A 27706-nucleotide genomic window follows, 5' to 3' on the forward strand; every position below is an offset into this window, starting at 1 on the left:
AGCCAAGGGGTCGGGCTAGGCGAGCATCCCGAGAAAAGGGGTCGGCAAAACGATCCACACAAAAAGGGGTCGGGCGAGGCGGAGAACTGCCTCGAAGGGTCGGGCGCATCCGATCTCGCGAACCGGGGTCGGCCAAACTTGAACGGACCCACAGAAAAACGGTGTGTGTGATCACTGCACAACTCACATAGTCTAACATTCCAACATTTTATAAAGAGTTAAAGGTCAGACTCAGGATTTGATTTCATTGGGATCTTTTTACAGAGGTGTTCTAAAACACAAGGAGTACTCGACTCAAGGCTAACCTACTATAGGACTTTCCAAAAATTTAGGCTGCCGAGGAGTACAACAAAAGAATGGGTTCCCTGCAACTCTCCATCTACCAGGGAACACTATGAGTGGGAGAAGGGGCGTCGTCCTCTTCAATGTCCATACTGGACGCTTCCTCAACCTCCTCAGGATCTTCTTGAGCTTCCAGTTGCATCTGGAGGGCATGCATGTCATCGAGCTCAGCGTGATGCTCGTCCAGATGAGCATTGGCCAGATGAGCATTGGCAACCGCCAGCTCCATTTCCACTTCCATCTTTTCCTCCGATAGCTCGATCATGCCGTCCACCAAGTCGGCTACTTCTCCCTCGAGCTCAGAGATTCTGTCCTGCATGTCATGGATCTGAATGCCTTGTTGGATGAGCTGATATGTTTGGCCCACCAGGTCTCTTCTGGCGGCCTGGAGGTGCCCTTGGGCATCCACGGCGGTCCAAGCAAGGATAGTCATGGCTCGTCCTTGGAGCTCAATCAGCCGATAGAGGGCTGACATACACCAGATATTGGTGGAGATGGTGACCATTGAGTAGGTGGTGGCCAACACCTCGATGTTGCTGACGCGGTCGAGCCACTCCGGGTCCAACCGGTTCCTGGCAGAGAACAGGCCGATGGGGTCTAGGGTGACCTCCAATGGGTGCAGCTGACAGAATTGAGTAAGGAGCTGAAGAGCAGCTGACTCCCAGGTGTCTTCCGGGGCAAGTCTGTATGCTGAGATCCCAAATGAGGGCCAGTCGGGCTGCACAGGAGGGGGAGGTACTACTGCTTGTACGTTGCAGGTTTGGACGCCTCGCTCCAGGTACAACTGTCCTGCATACAACGGTGGAGACTGGTACCCGAACCACTTCAAGGTGTCGCACAAGATCGCGGGAAAGCCCTCGAAGTGTAGACACGTCGAATGGAAGATGCCATCCGCTCCATACAGGACATGTCCGGGGGTGGCCATCTGGAACCAAGAACCAAAACAACGTGAGATGGACTCTAAAGGTCAGGGGTCGGACATAAAACGCATCCGGGTTTTAACCGAAAACAAGCTGGAAGAAACTAGAAATCCTTAGAACCGAAGAAGAGCCTTTCCGAGCAAGGTTGCTTTTGAGGAGGGTGACTTTACAGATTTTAGCTTATGTCGCATGCACGACCTACCTCGTTCTCAACCAAAACAACTACCAAACTTGGTCTTACGCAGTTAGTGCCGGTGGCAAGGCAACCAGTACGTCTCTCCCTATAATAACTAGTCGGTTCTAGCAACGTTTCCTAAGTGAACGCGGTTAGTGTACCTGCAGAAAAACACAACCACACGAACCTTTCGTGCCAGCACCCACGAAAGCGTTCCCAAACATTACCGCTCACTATAGGAACGGCACCCATGCGTTCAAGGCTGCATGGACAGCACTCAACCGTGGAAATAGGTCCCCTTTGAATGGAACCGTATAACCCTTCGCATACTCGTGATGCGGAATCAGCGCACGTATAATAGACGTGGCGAAGAACCGTGATGATAGGCTCGTTGGAATCGAACCATACCAACCTTCGTATGGATTACATATGGAATCTGCGCACGTATGATACATGTGGGCGAAACAACCGCGATGATAGGGTCCTTTGAATAGAACTCCCTATCAACCCTCGCATACTCGTGATGCGGAACTCGGCACACATATGATAAACATGGCGAAGTGCTGGAAGGGTTAGCAAGATAACCAATAAATATTAGCCACCTAAAAACAACCCCAAAATCCCCTAGGGCCTCTCGTACTAAAGTCATCCTTAACGATCGTACGAGATACTTTTCAAAGAGTTTCTTGCAACTTTTATCTTTTCAAAGAAGTGTGTTAGGGCCTGTTGTGTTCTCTGTCTTGCTAAACCGGCTCTGGTACCAGCTGTGGCGGATCCGCTTCGGATTTGCTTGATTAAACATGATTAAGTCGCCTAATATGCGACACTCATGTCTTATCCAAGCAAACACGAAGTGCCGTCGGATTTCATCCGATTTAACCACTTGAACAGGACCGAATAGCAAACTCACACGAAGGTGAGCGGTTCCAGAGAATACAACAAGTCTACTAAGTTAAGCAATTTAACCATTCAGTTTGGTTATAAAACATCATCAGAGTTTACAAGGTTTGAAAGAAAACCACAGAAGATAAAACAACAAGCGGAAGCTACTTCGTCGGGGTCGGACATCCCTGGTGAAACCAACTGGGACATCAGTGATCCCGCTCCTCGCCGTCCAAGGAGGGATCCCACTCAACCGTCCAACCCGGAGGGAGTTGGGGCGGCCAAGTGCCAGCAGAAGGAGCTTCAGAGGCAGCAACTTCACCTGAAAAAGAAGAGCCACAACAAGGCTGAGCTACTAAGCTCAGCAAGACTTAACCGACAGGGAGCGCGCCAAACTACCTCTTCTAGACATGCAAGGCTTTTTGGCTGAGGGGTTTGTTTGCCAAAAGCGCTAGGTGTATCCCTACTTGCAAGTTTTAGCTCCGGTGCTAAGTTCATTATCCGGTCTAAGTTTGCAACCTATTCTAAGCAAGCATAGAACCAACCAAAGGGTATGTACAACATCAACAAAACCATGTCATCATCAGATTCCTTATTTACTTAGGGTGACATAGCGATCAAGCAGTCTCAAACTGTGAGAGGCAGACAAATCGATTCGAGTTTCTTAACCATGCATGGCGAACCTAATCTCACGACATCCGCGCACCACAAGGGCCGCTTCCTGTGTCGGCCGTCCCCATCAATTCCTAGGCGCGTGTCAGGTCCAAACTTCCCTTGGCATGCAATGCTCCACAGTCCCGGCCTCTGCTGTACTGTGACCGTGCTTGCACCCACATGATGCACCATGGGAACCTCGTTCCAGGGACAGCAGGGGTATAAGCCACGCCCTAGTTCAATCAGGTACTAGGATTCCCCATCCCATACTAGGTATGAGATTAGTACTTTCAAACACTTGATCACGAACACCACCACTGTCGGGCCTTAGCAAGTTTCATAGACAGACGGGGCGATCAGCCAACCACCAAAGAGTTACCCATAACCCTGCCCCGTCCATCGTCCTTATAGTTGTAACAGAAGGGTAGACATCCAACTCCTACAACTCGCGAGTGACAGGGAATCACTCGGCTTTTACCGTTTCCTATTTAAGCAAAGCATCTACCCGGTCCAACAGCTAGTGTTCAGATCAAGGGAGCTAAGTTATGCATCTATGGTTCCAACCAACTCCTATACGTAAATGCACAAGCGTGTTAAAGAAGGCATGCACAAGTCTGGTAAAACATAGGGGATTCATGCATCCGGGGCTTGTCTTCGAGCAAGGAGGAAGGGAACTGCTCACCTTCTTGGGCAGCTTCGGCTTCTGGAAGCAGGAGCTCAGCTACACCGTCGTCTTCTGGCGCCGGGTGCAGCTCGTAGTAGCCGTCAGCAAGACGCAACTCTACACGAATGCAATGCATTGGTTAGCATAGACGGTTATTTCAACAGCAACACTTGCAAGTTTGAGCCTAGAAACTTGCGGCAAGTTACAGGAGGGTGGGAAGGTTCGATGGAGTTGATGGAGATCAAGATGTAAGGGTCGGATGGGGAGGAACTTATGATCTGGCCCTAAATCTAGAGGAATAGATGTGCTAGGGGTCCTCAGACTTAACGCTGAAAGGTCCCCAAGTTTTAGACATACACCCTCGGTACAAAGAAAAAGGTACAGCCGAGCCCTCGGGCGAGGCGGAGAAGGGTCGGCGGAACAGATAGGGTCGGGCGAGATGGAACCAGGGTCGGGCGGATAGGAGGGGTCGGACGAGGCGAACAAGGGTCGGCAGCCTACCTTCGTCTTACAGAGGAGGCTTGGGCGGAAGGACTAAGGGGCTTGGGACAGCGGCAAGGCTGTCCGGCGGTGTTCCGGCGGCGGCGGTGCTCCTTGTGGATCACAGCAAGCTCTTGGGCGGCACTGAAAGCAGTGGCTGGCGGATTGGGAAAAGGTAGTGCTTGAGCAGAGAGGAGAGTTCTTCAGACTTAGGTGGTGGCGCTGTGAGCTCGAACAGGGAGTAAGAGAGAGGGCAGCTAGGGCAAAGGGGAACTCCGGCGGGACTCCGGCATCCCATTTTATAGCGGTGCGGAAGTGATAAGGGGGGAGCGGCGCGAAGACTGGGGAAGAAACGATGGAGTGCTCTGCCGGGGTGGCGATTGAGCGACGAGGGCGGTGGAGCAGGACTTCGGGGATGACACCGGCGGTCATTGGGCACTGACGTCAGGGTCGTGCAGGCGCGGGTTTGCCGGTGGTTGAGATTTGGCGGAGGTGGGCGTCGTCGTGTGGTGGATCTGATGGAAGTGACCGGGAAAACGGCGCTAGAAACGAGGGCGCACAGGTGAGAAGACAGGCGGCTGCGGTCGCGCGGGCGAGCGTGGAGCAACAGATTGTCGGGGCGGCTTCTGACAGGGCGGGAAAGGGAGCTGTCGCTGCCGCAGTCTGGGTTGGCGGAGGAGGAATCGTCGCGTAGCGAAGACCGGGGCAGCGCGACTGTGGCGAGGTGATGGAAAAGACGGGCGGCATCGGGCTCTGCGGCCGGGATCTGGCGATGTGATGATGGGCGCGGGCGGCGAGGTGCTGCAGAAAGGGTAGCAGAGGAGCTTCCGTCGCGATTGGGGAAGGGGGCGCGAGAATCCATCCGGTCGTGGGCCGGCGACGAGGCGGAGTGGTGGACGTCGGAGGAGTTGAGCCACGCGGCTGGGAAACTCTGAAGCGGGCATGCAACTCGAGTGCGCCTGTCGCGGGAGATCTGGGGGAAAAGATCTCGTGGGCCCACCGGTCAGTCGCGATGGTCCACGGCTCGAACTGAAGGGTGACGCTGTGGGATGGCTTAGGAAGATCCGACGGTGGGTTGGGGGTCGGTGGGGTCAGAACTAGGGAGACCACGGCGAGGGGTCGGATCGAAGGGTCGGAAGATTCTGGAGTCGGAACACTTAGGCCTGGAAAAACGGAGACAGGTGATCAGGGACTCAGATTAAGATTGACGCGAAGGATTATCAACTGAGGCCGTTACAAGTTTCGACTTTCAAGTAACAACTAACAACCTTTGTTCTTGCCTGTGCACTAGTACTATACGACCATGTGTAACAGCTATCAACCTATAATCTTCTTGCCTGTGTAGTAACCACTTTCTTCCTTTAGCCTTTACACTAACAACCTTCTTCACGGATGGTCCTCTTCCCTGCAAATATGGTTACAAGTTCCATTAGCACATCACAATGAAGGTAAATAAGCAGATAGACTCTACGCCAACTTCCTGCTTAGATAATTATCGGAGTCAAATCAGAAAACAAGCATATGAAACATCACTCAATTAAGACTGTCACGGGTTCGGGGGTAAAGTACTAGAGATTAGTTGTACTGATATGTCACAGAATGAACTTTGTTTCTTTCGATATGGAGGGTGGTATAACCATTGTGATTCATTGATCTTATAAGTATAATTGACAACAACCCCAATCTGCTAGCAAACATAATCAGCCAAAGAACAGAAGCAAATAGAGCAGAGGTTACCCGAATGCTTCAATTGGTTTGCTTCAAGAATCCAAGCTCAAACCAGACAAGAGTGCTTCATAGGCCTTGCCATGCTCCTAAAAGATGAGCAATACGTAACCATATGGAGTATGATGCAGAGTGTGGAAAATCAAATGCCATTTGCTAAATGGTAGCACAGCCTACCTTCACCAGAAATAGAGCTGCTCTGTGTGCATCGCAGGATGTTGACAAACCCAGCTGCATATCTTTGTAGGTAGTAGCATCCTCCAAAGACTATGATCTGCAAATTCATTACCACCTTGGTAAAGTAAACTTGGTTGCAGATGCCTTGAGTTGGAAGGGTCATGCCAAAATGGCTCTAGCATTCCAGATGCCTGAAGGGTTGATGAAGGAGTTTAAGAAACTCAACTTGGGGATAGTTTCTCATACTGATGGAGTGACTATGGAAGTAGAATCAACTCTAGAGTAAGAGATACGGAAAGGACAACTTGAGGATGTCAAGATCAAGGAGATTAAGGAACTCATGGAAGAAGGAAAAGCTTCAGATTTTACAGGAGATGATCAGGGAACTATATGGTTCAGAAAGAGGATTTGTGTACGGGATGTGGAAAAAATCAGAGACACCATCTCGAGGGAAGCTCATGACTCAGCCTATTCTATCCATCCTGGCAGCACCAAGATATACAAAGATCTCAAGGAGAAATATTGGTGGTATGGAATGAAGTGGGATGTGGCCGCACATGTAGCCTTGTGTGATATATGTCAGAGAGTCAAGGTTGAACACCACAGACTAGCTGGATTGCTTCAACCATTAAAGGTTCATGAATGGAAGTGGGAAGAAATCAGTATGGATTTTATTGTTGGTTTGCCCTGCACACCCGAGATGGATATGATTCAATATGGGTCATAGTGGATTGATTGACTAAGGTAGCTCACTTCATTCCGGTGAGGACCACCTATACTGGGTCCAAGTTGGTAGAGTTGTATATGTCAAGAATTGTGTGTTTGCATGGTGTACCCAAGAAGATAGTGTCTGATAGAGGTACTCAGTTCACATCCCGTTTCTGGTAGAAGCTGCACGAATCCATGGGTACAAAGTTGAATTTCAACTCAGCTTATCATCCTTAGACAGATGGACAGACTGAGAGGACAAATCAGATTCTGGAGGATATGTTGAGAGCATGTGCTCTAAAACATGGAGGTAGTTGGGATAAGAGTCTGCCCTATGCTGAATTCTCTTATAACAACAGCTACCAAGCCAGTCTCAAGATGTCACCCTTTGAGGCTCTATATGGAAGGAAGTGTAGAACTCCTTTGTATTGGAGTGAGACAGGAGAGAGCCAATTATTTGGGCTAGAAATTATCAAGAAGCTGAAAGGCAAGTGCAGATAATCAGAGAGAATCTGAGGACAGCTCAATCCAGGCAGAAGAGTTATGCTGGTACTAGAAGGAGAGAGTTGACCTTTAAGGAAGGTGATTATGTGTATCTTAAAGTGTCACCTATCAGAGGCTTGCGCAGATTTAAGGTTAAAGGAAGTTGTCGCCTCGCTTTATTGGACCCTTCAAAGTTCTAGAGAGAATGGGAGAGGTAGCTTATCAATTGGAGTTACCAATCAACTTTTAGATGTGCATGACGTGTTTCATATTTCTCAGCTAAAGAACTGTCTCAGAGTTCCAGAAGAACAATTACCCATGGAGAATTTAAATGTAAAGGATGATCTCACCTACACTGAATATCCCATCAAGATCATGGATACTTTGGCATGCATTACAAGGAATAGAGTGATCAAAATGTGTAAGGTATAGTGGAGTCACCATGTAGAAGATGAGGCAACATGGGAAAGATAGGATGAACTAAAGAAGGAATTTCCCCACCTTTTTGATAATCCATCCGAATCTCAAGGACGGGATTCTTCTTAAGGGGTAGGTTTTGTAACACCCTAAATTTCAAATTTTTACAATTTAATAAAATTTGCTAGAAACAAAGTGCATGTGTTTAAGGATTCTAAGGTTGCATTTAAATTTCTTAGGCAATTAAATTTTTGATTTCAAAATAAATTAATGAATCATAGGAGTTCATTGTTGCATTCATGCTGGTGCATTGTTTTTGATTGTTTGAATTCAAATTTGTGTTTGAATTCAGTTTTGAATTTGTGTTTGTTCTCCTTTTCAAACCGTTTTCCTTTTCTTTTTCTCTTTCCGGCCTGTTCTTCTTTTGGCTCGTTTTCTTTTTCTCTTCCAGCCCGCCGCAGCACAGCTCCCGCCTTGGCCTGCTACCGCGCCGGGCCAACTCCCATGCACTGGCCCTGCTTCGCTTTGGCCCAACTTCCTTGCATCGGCCCACTCCCATGCCTCCGCCTCTCTCTCCTGCTGGCAACTGGGCGCCTTCCACCATCCCTCACCTCCGCCTTCTCCGCGCCGGACTCGGCCCTGAGCTTGCCTCCGCAACCATTGCCCCTGACTCCTCTGCGAGCATGCACTTGAGCTCTATCTCCCCTAGGGCTATAAATACCCCGCCGCCACATGCTCTCCAGCTCCTTCATCCAAAACCCTAGCTCTCGAGCTCCCAGCGCCGCCGCAACTCTAACCGCTGCCGCGCCCGAGCTCGCCGCCGCCGTTTCCTGCTGCCATCGCCTCTCTGTCGCCAAGAACTTCACTCGGAGCACCGCTAAGAGGTGATGAAGCTACTGGTGTAGTTTCCCGTGCACCCCATGCACTTTTCGCGTGCCCGCTCTCGCTGGAGCCGCGCCTTCGCCGCCGGGCTTCGCACCGCCACCGCGAAAACCACACCGGCGACACCCTAGCCGTATCCGCCGTGTCTTCCGCTATCTCGTGGTCAAGTCCCCATCTGAGCTCACCGCCGTGCATCACCGCTTGAGTCATAGACGACCCCAGCCGTCGAATCTAAATCCAACGGTGGACCAGATCTGACCCGGTCAGCGTAACGGTCAACAGTCGATTAGGTGCGCCACTTTTGCTAAAGAGTCCTTGTGTTTTTTGCATTTTGCATCGCGGTCCAGCAAAGTTCAAAGATCTTTAGATTTAGGTCCCGTTTCTTTCGCTTTAGCCCCTAAGCTTCTGCTTAATAGCACCCGTCATCCTATCCTGGCTCTTTTGCACGTTAAATCTTTGGTTTATACGTGTAATTATGTTCTAGCCCTCGGTTTCTTCAAGTTTAGCCCCAGGAAGTTTTTAATTCTTTGCCAGCAAGCCCCTGCATCTTGTTTAGTGCGTATCTTTAGCATCCTAGACCCGTTTTAAGTGTTTTTTTTGCGTCTATGAGTTCATGTTAACGCATAGATTAGCTTTTTGAGCTTGTTTTGTCTATTTATACTATTTGATGTACTGTTTTCTTATTTTATTCCTTTATTTGCTTGTATGTGCTCGTGTGATTGCGTTAGAAGGATCTCCAGTCGAGGGATTTGAAGCTCAAGACTTTGAAGACTATGAGCAGCCAGAGCAGGTGCAAGAAGGCAAGTCGTGTCCTTGACCACAGCTTGATCGTAAGAACTTTTACTTTCATGTTCGAGAACATTTATACCATGCACTTTAAATCATAAACATGATGGGACCAAATTAAGGATTGACTAGTTTTAATCCCTACACCTTGATTACCCCGGGCTTACTTAATGTTGGGTAGTACTTGCTTAGTTTCTCAACTTGGTGGTATTAATGAACCCAATTATTAATCTTGATTTACTTATGTCATACCTTTCTTTAATACAAGATCATTATGCTTAATTGGAACATGGAGAACCACCTGGGAAAACAATACAACCACAAGAACTATATGGCTTTGGTCTTGGCTAAATAATTAGGGACGCTGGTTCGTGGTAGCTTTACCTGAAAGGGGCAAGAGGAAGAGACATGAGTTGGTGTATAACCTGGTCCTCTTGGGAAGGGAGCTTTGCTAAGACCCTATGCCAACTAGGGAGGTTTATGCATTGCGCTGATCATGAAACCTTAGTGAGCTATCTTTACTAGGAAAACTTTGTAAAGGTCTCGTAGCGTCACTATACAATCACACCTTGGAAGTGTAGTATTGTGCCTAGCCCGCACAGCATGGTTGGGTCTAAAGTTCAACTTTTACACGACTTGTGGGTGTAACGCCCCTGGTTAATCCTTCAAGTTAACCTTAATCCAAGTCCCAAATTCCTCTGTCTCGGACCTCCCCTAAGCTTAAGCGCTCTGCCTCCGGTCAGGGTCCCGACCCCTGAGACCCCGACCCACCCCGTCGGTTCCTTCTGAGTTCCCCAAGGCTGTGTCCCTTCGATCTTAAGCAGAGGAGAAACCGAGAATGACCGGTGGATTGACGGGTGGACCCGCAAATCTTTTCCCAGATCTCCCGAGGCAGACACACTCGAGCGGCCTGCATCGCTTCAGAGCTCTCCCGCCGCGTGGCTCAACTTCTCCGACGCCCGCCGCTTTGCCCAGTCGCCGGCCGCGACCGAATGGATTCTCGCGTCCTTCTCCCCAATCGCCGTGAAAGCCCCTCTGCACCCCTTTCTGCAGCGCCTCGTCTCGCTCGCGCCCTCGCTAGCCGCGCCTTGGTGCTCTGACGCCGCTATGGCAGAGCTTTGCCGCCTGCTGTGTCCAAACTGCCTCGCTGCTCGCGCCCATCATCACCTCACCGGATCCCCTGCTGCAAGGCCCGATGCCTTCCGGCTTTTCCGCTGCCTCTCCACAGTCGCGCCGCCCCGAACTCGCTACGTGACGATTCCTCCATCGCAACCCCGACTCCGGCCGCGACAGTTCTTTTCCGCCTTGCCAGAACTGTGCCCAACAGACCGCCGCTTCACGCTCGCCCGCGCAGCCGCAACCCGCCTATCTTGTCACTTGTGCAACCAAATAAGGTTAGCGCCGTTCCCCCTGTCGCACCCATCAGATCCGCTGCACGACGACGCCCACCTCCGCCAAACCTCAACCACCGGCAAAACCGCGCCTACGCCGTCTTGTCTCCAGTTCCCAATAGCTGAGGACGCTATCTTCGAAGTCCTATTCCGCCGCCCATCACCGCTCAATCACCGCCATGGTAGCGCACTCCATTCTTTTTCCTCCGATCTTCGTGCTACTCCAACTCCCTCTCTCTCCGTGCAGCTATAAAAGGGAATGCCAAAGTCCTACTGGAGTTTCCTTCGCCATCGTTGCCTCGCAGCCTTGTTCCCCTGTTTTGTGCTTGAGCGCCGCCACCTAAGTTCTTGAGAAACTCTCATTCTCGCTCAACACTCGCACCTCCCCAATCCACCCAGCCGCCTGCTCCTTCGCGCTGTGCTAGAGCTTCCTTGTTGCTCACAAGAAGCTCCGCCGCCACCGGAGCACCGTCGGACATCGCCTCCACCAAAGCCTTAGTGCTTAAGTGCTTAAGCCCTTCCGCGCAAGTCTACTCCTTCCCGACCCCAAAGCTTCACCTATAAACCGAAGGTAAGCTGCCGACCCCTCACCGGTTCGCCCGACCTTATCCGTTCGCCCGACCCCTTTTCCGTCTCGCCTGACCCTGCCTGTTAGCCGACCTTTATCTACTCCGCCCGAGGACTCGGCTGTGTCTTTTTTTCCTTGACCCGAGGGTATCTATGTAAGATTTCGGGGACTTCTTTGTAATAGATCTGAGGACCCCAACCACAGTTATCCCTTAAGGTCTAAGAGTTAGATCATAAGTTTTTTCCAATCCGACCCTTGGTCTTGTTCTGTATCCACTGAAGCTTGAACCCCCCCACTCTTTTACGTAGCTTTGCTACAAGTTTCTGGGCTAAGACTTGCGAGTGTTGCTGTTGAAATAACCGTCTAAACACTAACTCCTGCATTGCATGCGTGTATAGTTTCGTCTTGCTGACGGTGTCTACGAGCTACACCCGGTGCCAGAAGACGAAGCCGTAGCTAAGCTACTAGTTCCAGAAGCTGAAGTCGCCCCAGCTGAAGACCAGCTTCCCTCCCCTCCGCTTGAAGGCAAGCCCCGGAGCATGAACCCCAATCTTTTTCCCAAACTTGCGCATGCCTTCTTTCTCATGTTTGTGCATTTACGTATAGGAGTTGTTTGCAACCTTAGATGCATGACATAGTTCCTTTGATCTGAACACTAGTTTGTTGGGTCGAGTAGTTGCACTGCTTAAATAGGTATCGGTAAAAGCCGAGTGATTTCCTATCACTCGCGAGTTATAGGAGCTGTTTGTTTTACTTCTGTTACAACTATAAGGACGATGGACGGGGCAGGGTTTTGGTTAACTCTTTGGTGGTCGGCTGATCGTCCCGTCTGTCTATGGAACTTGTTAAGGCCCGACAGTGGTGGTGTTCATGATCAAGTGTTTGAAAGTACTAATCTCATACCTATTATGGGATGGGGAAGCCTAGTACCTGATTGAACTAGGGCGTGGCTTATACCCCTGCTGTCCCTGGAATGAGGTTCCCATGGTGCATCTTGTGGGTGCAAGTGCGGTCATAGTATGGCAGAGGCCGGGACTGTGGAGCATTGCATGCCAAGGGAAGTTTGGACCTGACACATGCTTGGGAATTGATGGGGACGACCGACATAGGAAGCGACCCTTGTGGTGCGCGGATGTCGTGAGGTTAGGTTCACCATGCATGGTTAAGAAACCTGAATCGATTCATCTGCCTCTCACAGTTTGAGACTGCTTGATCGCTATGCTACACTGAGTAATGAAAGAGTCTGATGATGACATGGTTTTGATGATGAGTCTATATACATAAAGCTGGATCCATGTTTGCTTAGAGTAAGATGCGAATGTAGACTGGTTAACGAACTTAGAATTGGAGCTAAAAACTTGAAAGTAAGGACCTAAATTAGTCGCTTTTGGCAAACAAACCCTCAGCCAAAGAGCCCTGCATGTCTAGATGTGGTGGAATAGTTTTACCACTGGTCGGTTAAGTCTTGTTGAGCTTAGCAGCTCAGCCTTGTTCGTGGCTTTCTTTTTCAGGTGAAGTCGCAGCTCCCGAGTTCGCTTCTGTTGGCACTTGGCTGCCCCAGCTCCCTCCGGGTTGGACGGTTGAGTGGGATCCCTCCTCGGACGGCGAGGAAAGGGATCACTGATGTCCTGATCCGCCTCATCAGGGACATCCGACCCCCGGCGCTAGCTTCCGTTATTTTACCCTTTCCGCTGCTTGAACCCTGTAAAAACTCTGATTTTCGTTTGGATGTTGAACTAAATGATCAAATTTGGTTAACCCAGTGGATCTGTTGTATTCTCTGGAACCACTCACCTTCGTGTGAGTTCACTAAACTCGGTCCTATTGAGTGGTTTAATCGGATGAAATCCGACGGCACTTCGAGTTAACTTGACTAAGGCATGAGTGTCGCGTGTCAGGCGACTTAACTATGCTTTAATCAAGGTAATCCGAGGTGGATCCGCCACAGTGGGTAAAAATGTGCAACCTCTATAGAGTGTAAAACTGATCGATCAGCCGTGCTCATGGTCAAGAGTGGCCTGGACCCTCACGTGATTAAATTATTGAAAGACAAAATTAAATTGTTGTTATTTATTTATGTTATCTTTGTTTATGATCATGTTTAATATGGGTGGTATGAACTTACATGTAGTAAATGCTAATAAAATTTGACCAACCAAATAAAATGCTGACATGCTATTAAAACCTTAGGTTATCCTTGATTGACCTTACACTACACTTTCCCTAGTACAGTTGCTGAGTACCAACCATAAGTGTACTCACCCTTGCTAAACCGCTGCTTAGAACAAGTCAACGCCGTGGAGGTTCTACAAGATTAGGAAGAGTACTAGGCGTACGTTTCTTCGGTTAGCTGCCTATGGAGTCGCCGTGCTTATTGAAGATCCGTTGTGATAATAATAAACTTTTGTGTTATTCAGTTTAAAGACTATCGGTCATGTAATAAAGTTATACTCTCTTTATGCTATGGCATTGACTTTGATATTCATTGAAATCGTCGCATGTGTGTAATTTGATTCTAGTGCACATGTGATTTATGCATTCGGTTTTGCCTTTAAAACTGGGTGTGACAATCCTCCAAAGCCTTTACTTCATATCTTGTATGCAGAAAACAAAGGCTCCTCTTTGCGTACTAGATTGAATTATCAGGATCAATTTCCATTGCCTGCAACCATTTGATGATTTAATTTTTACTAAACAAAATATCATGTTAATCCTTATCAAAGAAGGGACTAATAAGGCAGTAGATGAAAACATTAAAATTAGATCACCTAGTTCTGGAGGATATATGACTAGATTTGCTTTCTTGAAACTTATTACATGAGTGTTCATTAAAATAAAAAAATACAATCACTCTACATGTTAAGATAATCTAACTCTACTTATTGATTGATAGGGCCTGTGTGCCACAATACTTACTTACATACTAGGCATAAGTCAGGGAAAAGAACCTCAAAACATATGCATGATACAAAAATTTACCACAGTGTAGAGAGTCAATGCATGAGAATAATCCCTTCTATAGAATGTGGCATCCCCTTCTGCATCATAATGAGATTCATTATCTTCATAGAGCACAGGATCCTAAATAACATGCAACTTAAAGTCAAATAGAATACAAAAATGTATAATGATTGAAACTATAAGAAGTTACAAAGTCAAATGATATGACATAATTTTAGAAATCTGCAAGTTTTTCTCATACTCGTGGCTCGGAACTCATAAGTTTTGCATGTTGAATTACTCCACCAATGCTCCAATATGCAACTCTAGCCACAGGGGCCGTGACACGGAAAAGAACCTCAACACATTCCTGCCATTCTTGCATTGCAGCAATTTCTACCGCAATCCTACCATTCTACTTAAGAAGGACATCAATGAGAACTTTGTCAAATAAATATATAAGAGATTAGGGAATAGTGAAGTTAGGCTTTCTGTTGCACAAATAGTAAAAAAGAATGTGAAAAGTTATTATACTCTAGCAGAATTAATGTATGTAAGGAATTAGAGGCAGTTGTCAGGGCATGTTTTGTGTACTAGAATATGGTGAAGTCTAGACAACCCTCAGGCCTCCATGACGGATCCCACCATAGAGGCTAGTAACACTTCTGAAACAAAACCTATGGTGCTGATTTGGAATCCCATTCTAAGGAATCTGGTTCTGGTGAATTTAGGTACAGGAAAAAAACATGAAGGAGATATCCTTTTTCCTGCCTCACTATTGGATTTTAATTTAAGAATCCTGGTTTAAGTAACAAGTGATCTCCCATCTCCAACATTTACTGCCCAATCGAGAGAGGATGGCTAATGTTCCTAGCTCCACATGTCTACTTATTGAACAGGGTATATAGACTAAGGTTCCCATTACCCCTCAGAAGTTAAGACCAGGCTCCTATAGTTCCTTTGGTCTTTTCCAATGCCAGGGTGGGATCATTTCAATTTCAGTATAGGCAAAATAAAGAATTACTTTATTTCTTTTTTAATAGAAAAAAGGAAATAATATAGGACTTCAAAGTACAACAATTTACCTTTAAACTGCTACTCCCTCCGTTTCAAAATGTAGGTCGTTTTGGCTTTTCTAGTTCATAGATTTTCTATGTATCTAGACATAACCCTAATCCTATCAAAGCCATTACCCACCTTAGCTAAGCCTGACTAGCTAACACGGAAGCAACAAAGGAGTTAATGACCCACCAACAAGGTCTTAATCGTATCTAAGTTCACACAGTTCTTATTCCTTTTCCATGGTCTCCCATTGCTCACCAGCCCTCTTGATGACTAACAGACTAGCTAGTGGGATTTATGCTAAACCGTTGCCACATACAACGGTCGAGTGGCTGCACGATGGTTGGGTTAGGCAAGATGACACATCAACTCGGTTATTAATTTGTGACAAGATGGATATCTCCCAACCTTGCTCAATCACAAAGGTACGAGCCCAACTTATTGGCATTTCACACAAGAAACACCCATCCACTCATCTAAGCATTTCTTTCCTTCATTTTCAGAAACCCATTTTCCCTTTTAAAAACACTCACACATTTATTCTTTAACGAAACACATTATAGTCATGATTGAATTGAGTAACAAGATCCTAAGCATTCTAGCAGTAATTATCATTCAAACAGAGCAAGTCATATTTAGATATAATTATAGGACAAGGAATAATCATAGCAATCAAGGGGTGGCTATCCAACCATGTTTCAGCAGTAAAACAATATGCAATTTATAAAACAGGCCAATAGGTTGTGTTTGAAAAACTAGGATAAATATGCATCAAAGGGTGAAATTGGACTTGCCGTCCTCAAAGCCTCCCGGGAGTTCCTGCTCGCGATGTTGGTCTTCGGGCTCCGACTCACGGTACTGGTCATAAAGATCCTCCTCTGGCTCCTTCTCGGGCACTCCACGATCTACGACACACACAATTGGGCACACAATAAATAAAAGAAAAATAAAGTTTTACCCGTTGAGTTTGAACAAAGAACGTGAACGGAAATTAGGAGGAATGAGTATTTTCATGGAATTTGGAGATGACTCGGCAGGAATATATTGGAGGATGCCGTGGTCACATTTGGGATTAACTGGAGGAAGTTTGGTGCATAAAATGACGAGATAACAGTGTATTTAGGGGTTAAAACAGGGCTTAGGACCAATCTGCGAGAACCAGGGACTTGGTTGTAATTTTTTTGGGAGGTGGAGGGGTTGATCTGCGAAGAAAGTTTGAGAGATGTGGGAGGATCTGTATACAAAAAGGAAAAAGTGGATGGGTGAAAATGCAAAATGACCTTTCTTCTTCCTCGAGACAGAACGTCTCGCACGGGAAAAACAGGAGGGGCGGCACAGTTGGGGAGAGGCAGCGCCGGGGCATGGCGATGACCGGAAAGTGGGAAAAATGGAAAGGAGGCCAAGGGGATTCGATTCCTCTCCTTACCTCGGGCTGAGGTGGCTCCGCGACGGCGGGCGGGCGGGAGACTGTGGGAACATCACTGGAAGCTCGAGAGCGAGGGGAGTTGGCCGGGAAGCTCGGTGGTAGAGTCGAGAGCGGAGCGGAGGCCCTTTTATAGGCTGGAGGCAAGGTGGAGCGGGCTGCCGACGGGCGGCGCACAGGAACGAGCGGAGTTAATGGCGGTCGGGATGCTCGGGCACAGGATAAAGCACAGGATGGTGGCATGGCGAGGTGGAGCCGCGCGTGCGCGGCGTGGCGGGACCGAGCTAGCGCGGCGAGGCGAACAGGGATGCGGTGGCGTGCTCGAGCGGCACTGTGCGTGGATGGTGCGGTCGGGTGCTGGCGCCGAGCTGTTGGTGCGGCACGGCGGCAGGAGCGCGACGTCGCGGCGAGGGCGCGGCCAGGCGCGAGGTAGGCAGCAACACGTTGTGCGCGGGTGTTAGCGTGGGGGTGCGCAGTGTTGGTGTGGCGACCGCGGCGACGCTAGCGCGGCGTCGAGCGGGCGCGCCCCGAATGCTGGTGCGGCGTGAGCGCGCAGTGGGTGATACGCGGCGCGCAGTGGCACGCGTGAGGGAGGAGTCGGGCGCTGGGCAGCGGTGCGCTGTGGTGCGTGCGCTGTGCAGGTGGGGCTGAGGCAGGCGGCGTGCGGCGCTGGGGCCAGGAGCGTGGATGGGGCAGGCGATGGTGGCACGCATGCAGGACCAGTGCTGTGCGTGGGAGCCAACACTGGTAGAGAATTGGGCTTTAGTCCCGGTTGGTAGGGTGCATATCTCTCGGATATCCATCCGGGATAAACCAACCGGGACAAAAGGGGGGGGTCTTTAGTCCCGGGTCTTTTAACCGGGAGTAAAGGTCCCCCTTTAGTCCCGGTTGGTGTCACCAATCGGGACTAAAGGGCCTGCCACGCCAGGCGCGGGACAGGCCCTTTAGTCCCGGTTGGATTTTCCAACCGGGACTAAAGGGTTACCCTTACCTTTAGTCCCGGCTGGATTCCAACCGGGACGGCACTGCCGTGGCGCCTGAATTTTTCATGCATGTATCACGTATACGTAGTACCGCGGCCCTTTTAATTTGTTAACCTTTAGTAGTTGAGATTTTTTTAGAACGAAATCAACTAGTATTTAAACGAATGGGATTTGTAATTATACAATTACTATATATATATACACAATCCTTATACGCAATTCATATACACAATTCAACTAGCTTAGTACAAATCGATCATAATTAGCGCGTATTATATATACAAATAAATCAAAGTATCTGTCTACAATCTTCCCGTCGTGGTGTTGCTGATCGGAGTGTCTAATTGTTGACCATCGTAATAAAATTCTCCTTTTGGATCTACCACCTCGTCCATTATGAATCCAATGAGACCTTCACATATTGTCGCTACTCTTTCTTCCTTCAAGAGTCCTTGTTGAATATTTAACATCTATAATTTGGAAATTTGTGAATGTTACACGAACAAATACATATAAGGAGCTAGAAAATAATTAACTAGTATTAGTTTTATTTTACGTACTTTAAAGTTGTGCGGCGTCATCTTCGGTCCCTTGGGTCCCATAAAACTGTGCATGTGCTCACAGATGTAGTAGCCACATAGATTATTCCCGGGTTCCTGTCTTAAGCACTTCAGTGTGGAAAAAAATAAGTTATGAAATATTCGTGTTATACAATGTAATAAATGTGCAGACTTCATACGTACCGGGAAGTCTGTGTTCCATGTAAGTTTTTCTTTGAATGGACCTTTGTGTGTCCTTATGAATTGTTTCCATGCGCTGCGGATTAGAATCATGAATGATATAGTGTAATAGGGATAAAATTTAGGAAATAAACTTTTGCATCGAGATAAAGGTCCAGAATTATTACAAGCCTAGCATGTCTTGCAATTCTTGGTAGTCCACCGGATCTTTCCTTAACGAATCGAAGACAGTGACGTGGCTTCTTTCAGGCTCAATTATAATAAGGATCCAGTGGAAGCTGCGTGCGTAAAATGTTCATGCATATTAGAGGTAACTAACATGTAGAGATAAGGAAAAAGACATCGAAAGTAGACGGTATACACACACTTACTTGAAGTTGTATGGAAGTAGTATGAAATCCTTGAATGTTTGTTTGTTTAGGAAATTGTATATTTCCGCAAAGGTTTTTTCCGGCGCTAATTGTATCTGTTGTTGGTTAACTACAGATGGATCCATGAAGCCTATATGTAGGTACGCCTCTCGGCGGCATGTCTGAATTAGCATCCTACATGAAATGGAAGATGAAGTTAGTACGGTGACGCACGCCAAAATTTACATGTAGAGATAAACGGACACTTACAGAATCCAAGCGCTGATCAGAGAGACGTCCAGGGCATCATGATGGTACACTTCGTATATATCCTTGAAGTCTAGCCACAGCACTTTCTCCCCTTCACCGTGAAAATCTATCGGTTTTACCTTCATGCCGATCATCTCCCTCGAGTCGGCGGATGCCATCATGTACCATTGATGGAATGCGTACATCTTTGTTGATAGCTTCCGTACCAATGAAGGCTTTACTAGAGGTTTGCCTAGCTCATAAGGCCACTTCGGCTCAGGGGGCAGTGCAGTTGGCGTCTCAACTTGCCCTATGCATTCATCAAGTCCCAGACCTGTTTCTTCCATGAACTTCAATACATTTGCTTGTTGATCCAAGGGCATTGCTTTTACCCGTTGAGCATCTTTTTTTGATAAATGGCTGAGGTCGGGGACTGGACCGCTGGAACATGACTTTCCTTTCCTTTTATCCTTTTCATCAGCCTTTACTAGAGCCCGTTCATAGTTTGACAAGAGTGGTATCCTTTTCTTGGCTCCTTCTTCCATCCTGATAAAAAAGTTTAAATCTCGCCGACTTACTGGCGGTGGCTCCATCTCCCTTGCTTTTTTTTCTTCGGCTTGTTTCTTGAACCACTCACTGGCCTCTCGTTGGATTTCTGCCCACTGTTCCGCATGAGACATTGCCTCAAAGCGTTCCTTACGAGTCACTTCAGGCTCCTTTGTTTTCTTCTTTCTCTGTCTTTGCTTGGGAGGCAGTGCTCGTGACTTCTTTAGTGGTGGTGCAGGTTCCTTCAAGGGGGCCGCTCTTGGTGCCGGCGACGGTGATCAGGAAGGGGTGTTGTTATTGTCGTCGTCGCTCCCAGCACCAGGATGTGGTGGAGATGGAGACCTTGATATAGATGGAAGGGACGATCCTGGAGCAGGAGATGACGGTCTCGAGGTATGAGGAGAAGGTCGCTGCTGGGGATCTACGGGGAGCGGTCTTGAGGTCTGAGGAGATGGCTCTGTGCCGGGAATAATGATGTAGCATTTTTGCCATAGAATGATCCCATGAAGCGCATCTGCCAATGTCTTTTCCCCGTCGCCTCCCGGGAAGTCGAGCTCTAGACCTTCATACTGGGGATCAACTATTTGCTCTACGCAGACGCTGGCGTAGCCTGTTCGAATTTCCATGCCATGACTGCTCTGCCCCGCCAGGGTTGCTAACACACTCCCGTACGCTACATGTACATATAGCAGAAGTAAACAAGTTGAACTCCGATCTCGAGGCCTGGATCAAGTGACAAGATTGCATAAATATTATGTATAAGTATACCTTAATAGTGAGGTTGCCGACCGGTGCATGCAGCTCACATGAGGTCCGTTGTGTGATGGCATCCACGGGGAACCGTTGCTCCTCCACGGGTAACCTGGGCGTCTGCGCATCGGGGACCCCTATAGAAGCACAACTGCTCAAGAGGCGTTGAGAAGGGCTGGCGGTGTTAGGATTCGGCAATGCTCCAGATTGGGCCAACTCCGCAACTGCGTGGGCCACCCGCCGATTGATTTCATCCATCATTCTTTGTTCTAGCATCTACCGCCAGCTCTCCTCGATCTGTTCCTTTCTTCACTTCCGGCTTCTGTACGAGGCGCTGTCGCCTCGAAAAGCAAACTTCCACGGAACCACCCCGAACCCTCGGCAACGTCCTGGGTGCTCTGGATTACCGAGGGCCAATGTGAGCTCATCATTTTCTCAGTCCACCTTCAACCTCCCAGCCTTAGAATCTTCAATGTTCTTCATGAGATGTTCGGCCTTCTCACGTATTGTGTCATTAAAAATCAACGTCCCATCCTCTTGGCTTAGGGAGCCTCCATGAGCATAGTACCAATTTTTTGATCGTTCGGGTCATTCAATAGTTGCAGGTACGATTCCCCGTTCGATTAGATCTTGTTCCATCTTCCTCCACTTGGGAATTGCTGAGCCATACCTACCTTGCCCCAAATGATGGTGGTAGCCTTTCTAACTAGCATTTGTTGTGTTGGTCGTGATCTTTTTCATACCGTCTTCACTCCTCTTATATTCAACAAATGCATCCCAGTGGTCCCTCAACTTTGGCCACGCATTGAAGTCTGGAGTTCGGCCCTTCTTGATGTAGTGGGTATCCAGCATCTTCTTAAATGTCTGGAATTGAGTAGCCATCTTCTTAAGCGTCCACGCTTTGACATCCTTCTCGCTATATCCTTCGGGGAATGTGAAATGTCTCTTCACGTCTTTCCACAGCATATTCTTTTCTGTCTCTGGAAGGGCGTACGGATTAGTGCTTCTGCCCTTCCATTCTCTGATGCTGATAGGCACGTTGTCCCGGACAATTGCCCCGATCTGACTCACGTACTTCTTTGCTACTTTCTCGGGAGCAACCGGCCTGCCCTCTTCTGTCACTTCCGTGATGACAAGCCTCCCTTCCATCACCTTTGTACGACCTCGGGTCTTCTGCCCTTGTGTCGATCCAGAGGGCTAACAGTTCAAGATTCGTTAATTAGTACGTAGTAGTAACGGTGGCGTGAAACAATACAAGAATGGTTATATATACCTCGCCGGAACCTTCCGCCACGGCAAGTTGTTGCTGCGGCTGTTGCTCTTCTTTCCCATCGGCGGACATGTTGAGGAACATGTCCGCCTGGGTGCCCTCTTCATCCGTGTATGATAGTGGAACGTTGTCGCCACTACCATCACCAGCGATTATCTGCTCCATGATATACCTTGCGGTCTCATCATCTGCCATTTCAACTATTGATGGAAACATACATGGAATCATACATGACAGTCATAGAAATCGTCTTACTACAAATTTCAACAAAGTCCTCCCGGCGCTGCCGGCCGGCGCGGCGGCGGACCTCTCGCGCACGGTCGTCGACGGTGGCCGGGGCGACGAGGTGGCCGGGTCGGCGGGACGGCGGCGGCCGGGCGGCGGCACGGCGGCGGCCGGTGTGGCGAGGACGGCGGGCGAGGCGACGACGACGACGGCGGCCGAGGCAACGACGACGGCGGCGGCGTAGGCGGGACAGCGACGAGACGACGACGAGGGGCGACGAGGGGCGACGAGGATGGAGCCAGTGGCCGGAGGCGACGAGGTGGCCGGGGGCCGGGCGCGTCGATGGACGAGGAGGATCGAGGCGGGCCGGCCGGGGGGATGGACGACGACGATGTCTGGGCGCGGTCGGCGGCGGGACGATGGGGGACGACGACGGCGGCGGCCGGCGAGGGAGGCGGACGGGCGGCGACGGCAGAGCAGAACGCGCGGGACTTGGCGAAAATTTGGCTAAGTGTAACTGGCGTGGGGGTAGAAGGGAGTACAGTGCCTTTTAACCCCCCCCTTTTATCCCGGTTCGTAATGGCACCCGGGACAAAAGGCCGGGTGCGTCCGCCAGGTGGGGCTGGGAGCGTACCCTTTTATCCCGGGTGCCACCACCAACCGGGATAAAAGGGGGGGCCTTTTATCCCGGTTGCAGTTGGCAACCGGAATAAAAGGGTACGTCGGGGCGGGAGACGAAAAGTACCCTTTTATCCCGGTTGCAGTTTGCAACCGGGATAAAAGGGGGGCCTTTTGTCCCGGTTGCTGTTAGCACCCGAGACAAAAAGTCTTTTTTCCTAGTTTTCTTCTCCCGCCTGTTTTTTGGAAATGGATTTTATTTTATCTTTTCACTGCATTTCAGGATGAAAAACAAAACCTTCACAGATTTTGTACATGAAAAATATATTTAATTAACGAGTAAATTGACAATAAGTATGAATTAATCATTAATTTTATACCAGTTCATTTAGCTTCTAAAATATTTATTTTACTGCATTGCTGTGATCAAGAAATTATTCAATTAAATAATTTCAATGCGCAAAAAAATCCATGTTTGTTTGTGGTTAACATTGTTCATGTTTATCTATAAAATCTTCACCTAACAAATTTAAGAACACATGAAATCATACATAGAGTAAATTACAAATTGTATCAATTAATACACAAAGGTCATGTACATTTAACGCATTACAATACAACGTTGTAAAATTTCTTCTTCACGAAAGCTCCTTGATCATGATCGCGGCGTAAGTACGGAGCCTCTTCTTTGGATAGCAGGATGCTTGGATCAACTTCAACGACGAATGGAGGTATGCCATCAAACTGATCATAATCATCTGATTGGTCTGTTTTATCCTCGACTCCCATGATTTTTCTTTTACCTGGAAGAACTATGTGGCACTTTGGCTCCCATGTCTCTTCTGGATTCCTCTTGGGTTTGCTGCACATGTCCTTCACATATAACACCTGATGCACATCATTGGCAAGTACGAATGGGTCATCACTGTATCCAGTCTTGCTTAGATCTACTATTGTCATTCCGTACTGATCTTTGGTGACGGCAGTTAGCTTCACCCAATTGCAAAGAAATAGAGGGATGTACAGCGGTCCGTATTCGAGTTCCCATATCTCCTGTATGAAACCATAATATGACTCCTTGCTATTATTTCTGTCCATGGCATCTATGCGGACACCACTATTCTGGTTCGTCCTTTTCTGGTCCTGGGCTCTCGTGTAAAATGTGTAACCATTTATCTCATAGCCTTGGAATTTGACGATTGTGGTAGCAGGTCCCCTGGCTAACCAGGCAAGCTGTGGGTGAATCTCAGAGTTACCCATAAGTTGTTGGCGCAACCAGGAGGGAAAAGTTCCCATGTGATGACGTGTAAGCCAAGCATCGGATTTGGTCGGGTTTTTGGAAGCTACCATCTGTCTGTGCTGCTCGATATACGGAGACACAAAGGATGACTGTTGTAGAACAGTGTAGTGTGCCTTGTCGAACAAATCAGTATCATTGGTCAAACTTGATTTCCTTCCAAGGGTGCCCATTCCTCGGAGCCTCCCCTCGTGGCGTGAAGTTGGAACCCCAATCGAGTCAATTGAATCAATAAAATCAACACAAAACTCGATCACCTCCTCTGTTCCATATCCCTTGGCGATGCTTCCTTTTGGACGAGCACGATTAAGAACATAGTTTTTTAGGACTGCTATGAACCTCTCGAAAGGCCACATATTGTGCAGGTATACAGGTTCGAGAATACCAATCTCTTTTACTAGGTGAACCAGTAAGTGCGTCATAATATTGAAGAAGGATGGTGGAAATAACAACTCAAAACTGACAAGACATTCCACCACATCGTTCTGTAGCTTTGATAGCTTGGATGGATCGATTGCCTTCTGCGAAATCGCATTGAGAAACGCGCATAGCTTTACGAGCGGCAACCGGACATTTTCTGGTAGAACACCCCTCAGTGCAACCGGAAGCAACTGGGTCATCAACATGTGGCAGTCATGAGCCTTGAGATTTGTAAACTTCTTTTGTTTCATATTTATTATTCCCTTTATATTCGAGGAGTACCCAGACGGGACCTTCATACTATTCAAGCATTCAAACATGCTATCCTTCTCTTCCTTGCTGAGAGTGTAACTGACAGGACGTAAGTAGTGCTGTCCATTATCTCTCTTTTCCGGATGTAGGTCATCTCGTTGCCCCATGGCTTTCAGGTCCTGTCGTGCTTCCAATGTATCTTTTGAGGTTCCATAAACACCCATGAAGCCTAGCACGTTCACGCAAAGATTCTTCGTCAGGTGCATCACGTCTATTTCGTTGCGAACCTCTAGGATTTCCCAATAAGGTAGCTCCCAAAATATTGACTTTTTCTTCCACATGGGTGCATGTCCGTTATCGTCGTTCGGAACAGGTTGGCTACCAAGTCCCTTTCCAAAGACTACATTTACATCCTTCATCATCTCGAACACACGCTTTCCATTACGGTGTGCAGGTTTTTTACGATGGTCTGGCGCCCCTTTGAAATGCATCCCGCTCTTTCTTAGCTGGTGGTGAGCAGGGAGAAATCGACGATGACCCATATAGACGACCTTCTTACAGTGCTTCAAGTACATGCTGTCTGTGTCGTCTAAATAGTGGGTGCATGCCCGATATCCCTTATTTGTCTGTCCTGAAAGGTTACTCAATGCAGGCCAATCGTTGATGATTACGAACAACAGTGCTCGTAGATTAAAGATCTCTTGTCTATCCTCATCCCACACACATACACCTTCTTCCTTCCAGAGCTGTAAAAGGTCATCAACCAACGGCCTTAGGTACACGTCAATGTCGTTGCCGGGTTGTTTTGGGCCTTGGATAAGCGCCGGCATCATAATGAACTTCCGCTTCATGCACAACCAAGGAGGAAGGTTGAACATACAAAGGGTCACAGGCCAAGTACTATGGCCACTACTCAACTCATCGAATGGATTGAATCCATCAGTGCTTAAACCAAATCTTATGTTCCTTGCTTCACTTTCAAAGTCTGGGAATGTTCTATCAATTGATCTCCACTGTGCCCCATCTGCAGGGTGTCTCAGCATCTCATCTTCCTTACGGTCTTCTTTGTGCCATCGCATCAACTTAGCATTCGCCTTATTCCTGAACAAGCGCTTCAAGCGTGGTATTATAGGGAAATACTAAATCACCTTCGCGGGAACTCTCTTCTTGGGAGACTGCCCCTCGACATCACCAGGATCATCTCGCCTGATCTTATACCGCAGGGCTTCGCAGACGGGACAAGCATCCAATTTCTCGTATTCATCACCACGATAGAGGATACAGTCATTAGGGCATGCGTGTATCTTCTAAACATCCAATCCGAGAGGGCAAATAATCTGTTTAGCTTCATATGTTGTGGACGGTAATTCATTATTCTCGGGGAGAATCTTCTTGACAATGTTCAACATCCCCTGAAATGCCTTATCGGACACACCATTTTTTGTCTTCCATTGCACAAATTCTAGTGTCGTACCTAGTTTTTTATGGCCCTGCTGGCAATCTGGGTACAACAATTTTTGGTGATCATCTATCATGCGCTACAACTTTGCTGCTTCCTTCTCAGTTTCGCAATCTCTGTATACATCTCGTATCACCTGACCAAGGTCATCAGTAGGGCCATTTTCTGCAAACTCATCTTCATCAGCCTCGCCCATTGTAGTACCTACAAAAGCTTGGCCTGCAACCCAGTCTGGAATGGTGTCATCTTCCTCCTCCTCCTCGCCATCTTCCATTACAACCCCTAGTTCACCGTGCTTGGTCCAAACCAAATAGTTAGGCATGAAACCGTATTTAAACAAGTGGCTGTGTATAGTCCCCCAGGAATCCTTTGAATACTCCTTCCTGTTATTGCATTGGAAGCATGGACAACATACGAACCCATTCTCTGGCTTGTTCGCTTTTACCACTTCGAGAAAATAATGCAAGCCATCAATAAACGCCTTGCTCCGCCTGTCTGCATTATACATCCATTGCCGGTCCATCTGCATCGTATTACGCATGAAAATGGATTACACTTGACAATGGATTACGCGTGAAAATCGATTAAAGATCCAAACAACATGAAGATCCAAATACACATATTTAAATTAAAGTCCCAAACAACATGATACAATACAACAAGCCATCCACTGGTTATTATCAAGGAGGACTTTAAGCATCCTTGGACGGTGAAGACGAAGGTTCTGCTGACCCAACCTCATCCTTAGGTTTATTTGTACCGCCTGAAACGGTAGTACTAAGTAGACGTGAAACACCCGGGACTGAGGGTGGAGCATAACGACCATCAAAAGGAGGTTCCTGACCCGCGGCAACAGCTTCTTCATGACGTTGCTGCAAATAACGAAGCATTGCTTTTTCCAGCGCGCTCTTTTTCTTCGGCTTATGCTGAGGGCCAACTATGATTGGAACCTTGCCATAATAGGAACCACGATCGCCCCCACCATCGCCACTTCCTCTAGTAGCAGAAGCCATCTATGTACAAAAATTATTATCTTAACACTGCATAAGTTGTTCAACTTGAAGACCGTGATCATCTCGCGAGGATGTCCTCAACTGGGCGGCACCGCACTTCGTCATGAAAGAGGTTAGATGCTACGGAAAAGGGGACACGGTCACGATGTCCGTATCCACTCTTTCTCGTAGAATCGAACCTCCTTCTTGACATACGTTGCTGCTCGGCGGAAAACATTCTCGGAGAGATGAACACGGTATGCAAGTTCAACAAGTATGGATTTAAAAAACCATATTGAATTTGATAAGATAAACCGTCTAGACAAGGTAGCATCATTTTTAAACCACTGCAATAATGCATACTATATATGACACATCAATCTCCCTCACATTCTAGCTCAAAATACCTCTCCATTTTTCTACTTCATCATCACATTCTAGCAAATAATCTTTCCATCTCCAAAGCATAAATCAAAGCATAACACGAGGATGAAGTAGCAAACCTTCGCAACACTTGTGTTGGCCGAGTGAAATTCCCACGAAAATGAGGGAAAAAACTTCAGGCAGCACCTTCCTTGCTTGCTTCGGCACCACCGGAGAGTAGGTGAAACTCAGCTCTCTCTGTCAATGTGCTGGACTGGCTCGGGCTGGAGGAGGAAGAAAGTCATCTGTCTTGGCCGTATATGATAGGGATGAGTTTTTATCCCGGTTAAAAACTCCAACCGAGACAAAAAGGAACACCTTTTGTCCCGGTTGGAAGTTTAGTCCCGGTTGGAGACTCCAACCGGGATAAAAGGGACACCCTTTTATCCCGGTTGGAGGCACCAACCGGGAACACCTTTTATCCCGGTTGGAGCCTCCAACCGGGATAAAAGG

The sequence above is a fragment of the Setaria viridis genome, chromosome 2, assembly GCF_005286985.2.
Source record: "Setaria viridis chromosome 2, Setaria_viridis_v4.0, whole genome shotgun sequence".
NCBI classification, from domain to species: domain Eukaryota; kingdom Viridiplantae; phylum Streptophyta; class Magnoliopsida; order Poales; family Poaceae; genus Setaria; species Setaria viridis.